Source organism: Arachis duranensis, chromosome 6 (assembly GCF_000817695.3).
Source record: "Arachis duranensis cultivar V14167 chromosome 6, aradu.V14167.gnm2.J7QH, whole genome shotgun sequence".
In the NCBI taxonomy this organism is placed as follows: Eukaryota; Viridiplantae; Streptophyta; class Magnoliopsida; order Fabales; family Fabaceae; genus Arachis; species Arachis duranensis.
Window position 1 is genome coordinate 6,187,744 of NC_029777.3, and position 4,080 is coordinate 6,191,823.

Below are 4,080 nucleotides of genomic sequence, written 5' to 3' on the forward strand. Positions count from 1 at the left end.
GAAAGGACTGCTGATGCTGTTGGATCCTGACCTCCCTGCACTCGAAATGGATTTTCTGGAGCTACAGAAGTCCAATTGGCACGCTCTCAACGGCGTTGGAAAGTAGACATCCAGAGCTTTCCAGAAATATATAATAGTTCATACTTTGCGCGAAGATAGATGACGTAAACTGGCGTTCAACGCCAGTATCATGCTGCTGCTTGGCGTCCAGCGCCAGAAACAGGTTACAAGCTGGAGTTCAACGCCAGAAACAGGTTACAACCTGGCGTTGAACGCCCAAAAAAGCCCTAGGCACGTGAGAAGCTTAAGTCTCAGCCCCAGCACACACCAAGCGGGCCCCATAAGTGGATTTCTGCACCATCTATCATAGTTTACTCATTTTTTGTAAACCTAGGTTACTAGTTTACTATTTAAACAACTTTTAGAGATTAACTCTGTATCTCATGACGTCTATAGAACTGAATTTTGTATTCCTTGGCAGCATGAGTCTCTAAACTCCATTGTTGGGGGTGAGGAGCTCTGCAGCGTCTCGATGAATTAATGCAATTGTTTCTATTTCTCCATTCAAACGTGTGTGTTCCTATCTAAGATGTTCATTCGCGCTTAAACATGAAGAAGCTGATGATCCGTGACACTCATCACCTTCCTCAGATCCATGAACGTGTACCTGACAACCACTTCCGTTCTACATCAGACTAAATGAGCTTCTCTTAGATTCCTTAATCAGAATCTTCGTGGTATAAGCTAGAACTGATGGCGGCCATGTTGTTGGCATCCTGACTAAGAATAATAAGATAAACATAGCTTGCTTCAAACCAACAATCTCCGTGGGATTCGACCCTTACTCACGTAAGGTATTACTTGGACGACCCAGTGCACTTGCTGGTTAGTTGTGCGGATTGCAAAAAGTGTTATTGCAATTTCATGCACCAAGTTTTTGGCGCCGTTGCCGGGGATTGTTCGAGTTTGAACAACTAAAGGTTTATTTTTTTTCTTAGATTAGGAATAATTTAATTTTATTGTTATAGAGTCATTAAATCCTGATAGGATAGTTTCTTTTCAAAAACTTCTTTTCAAAAATATTATTTTTCTTAATTAATTGTTAATTTTTTGTGAGTTTAGTGTCTTGTTCTAAGTTTGGTGTCAATTGCATATTTTATATTTTTCTTTAAATTTTTGAACTTGTGTTCTTTGTTCTTCATTGATCTTCAAGTTGTTCTTGTTTATTTTTCTTGTTTGATCTTGAGTTTTTCTTGTTTGTGTCTTTTCTTGTTTTTCTTGTGCTTTTTCAAGACATTAACTTTAAAAAATTTTACTTTTATCCATAAATATAATACATCTTTAAAATCAACATTGAAATTACTGCCCAATTGGCTGGAGCATTAGTAGTTGTTCTTGATAATTGGGTATCTTCTTTAAAATCTTTTTCAAAAAAAAAAATTTTTTCTTTGATTGAATCTTGTGCCAAACTCTAAGTTTGGTGTTTTCTTGTTAATTTTTCTTTAATTTTCGAAAATTTGTCTTGGTTTTCTAAAAATTTTAAGTTTGGTGTTCTTTCTTTTGTTCTTGGTGTTCTTATGAATCTTCAAGGTGTTCTTGAGTCTTTCTTGTGTTTTGATCTTAAAATTTTTAAGTTTGGTGTTTCTTGGTGTTTTCCCTCCAAAATTTTTGAAAATAAGGAGCATTGGATCTAAAAATTTTAAGTCTTGTGTCTTTTGTGTGTTTTTCTCTTTCATCATAAAATTTAAAATTCAAAAAAATATCTTTTCTAACTAATTTTGAACTACATTTTCGAAAATTTTATATAAAAATTCATATTTCAATTTCAAAATATTTTCAATTTCTTTTATTTATTTTATTTTATAAAATAAATTTTTATAAAATAAATAATATCAACATCCATACCATCTCCTTTATTCCATCATGGAACTAAGTGGAAATGAACAGTCCAGGATATTACTTGGATGACCCAGTACACTTGCTGGTTAAGTTGAACGGAGTTGTAGAAAAGAAAAAGCTTCTCTAGCAGTGCCTAGAACTATTGTATCACAATTTCGTCCACCACTGCCAGTATTCCGGTCTTCCACAGGAAGAACCTACAGAGTTTCTGGCACAATTTTTACAAATTGCTGACACAGTACATGATAAGGAAGTAGATCAGGATGTCTACAGATTATTACTATTTCCATTTACTGTAAAAGATCAAGCTAAGAGGTGGTTAAATAACCAGCCTAAAAACAGCATAAAAACATGGAAACAGCTGTCAGAAAAATTCCTGAATCACTATTTTCCTCCAAAATGGATGACACAGCTAAGGCTAAGCATCCAAGGCTTCAAACAAGGAGATAAGGAATCCCGTTATGATGCCTGGGAGAGATACAAAGAGATGCTAAGAAAATGCCCCTCTGAAATGTTTTCAGAGTGGGTGCAATTAGACATCTTCTACTATGAGCTTACAGAAAAAGCTCAGATTTCTCTAGACCACTCAGCTGGTGGATCTATACATATGAGAAAAATAATTGAAGAAGCTCAAGAGCTTATTGATACAGTTGCCAGAAATCAGCATATGTATCTAAGCAGTGAATCCTCCATGAAAGAAGAAGCTAAAACAGTAACTGCTGAACTTAGTCCTGTGGATCAGGCTAATGAATTCAATCAGCAATTAGACTTTTTAACCCAGCAGCTAGCCGAATTCAAGGAAATACTACAGGAAACAAGAATGGCTAACAGGAATATGGAAGTACAGTTAAAGCAAACAGAAAGGCAACTGTCAAAACAAATAGCAGAAGAATGCCAAGCAGTTCAATTAAGAAGTGGGAAAACATTAAATACCTCACTTCAAGACAGCAGGAAGCCAAGAAATGAACAAATGGCTACTCAAAATCCCTCTGAGGACAATCAAAGCCCAGAGAGGAATAAGGCTGGCGCTGAACGCCCAGACAATGCTCATTTCTGGCGTTCAACGCCAGAAACAAGCATGAATCCGGTGTTGAACGCCCAAAGGGAGCACAGTTCTGGCGTTCAGACGCCAGTAACAAATAAGGATGTGGCGTCTAACGCCACTCCAGCTTCCACCCCTGGCATTCAAACGCCAGTGGGGGATCAGTCACATACAAGTGCTGATAACAACCTTTCTAAAAAGGCTTCCCAACCCACTTTTGTAGGTAATAAACCTGCAGCAGCTAAGGTTGAAGAATATAAAACCAAAATGCCTTATCCTCAAAAACTCCGCCAAGCGGAACAGGATAAGCAATTTGCTCGCTTTGCAGACTATCTCAGGACTCTTGAAATAAAGATTCCGTTTGCAGAAGCACTTGAGCAAATACCCTCTTATGCTAAGTTCATAAAAGAGATCTTAAGTCATAAGAAGGATTGAAGGGAAACTGAAAAAGTTTACCTCACTGAAGAATGCAGTGCAGTCATTCTGAAAAGCTTACCTGAGAAGCTTAAGGATCCCGGGAGCTTTATGATACCATGCACATTAGAGGGTAATTGCACCAAGCAAGCTTTATGTGATCTTGGGGCAAGTATCAACCTAATACCTGCATCTACTATCAGAAAGCTTGGTTTGACTGAAGAAATCAAACCAACCCAGATATGTCTTCAACTTGCTGATGGCTCCATTAAATACCCATCAGGAGTGATTGAAGACATGATTGTCAAGGTCGGGCCATTCGCCTTTCCTACTGACTTTGTGGTGCTGGAAATGGAGGAGCACAAGAGTGCAACTCTCATTCTAGGAAGACCTTTCCTAGCAACTGGCCGAACCCTCATTGACGTCCAAAAAGGGGAAGTAACCTTGAGAGTCAATGAGGAGGAGTTCAAGTTAAATATTGTCAAAGCCATGCAACATCCAGACACCCCAGATGACTGCATGAGTGTTGATATCATTGACTCTCTGGTAAGAGAGGTCAATATGGCTGAGAATCTCGAATCAGAGCTAGAGGACATCTTTAAAGATATTCAGCCTGATCTGGAGGAATTAGAGAGAATAGTAGAACCTCTGAAAATCCCTCAGGAAGAGGAGAAACCTCCTAAACCCGAGCTCAAACCATTACCACCATCCCTGAAATATGCATT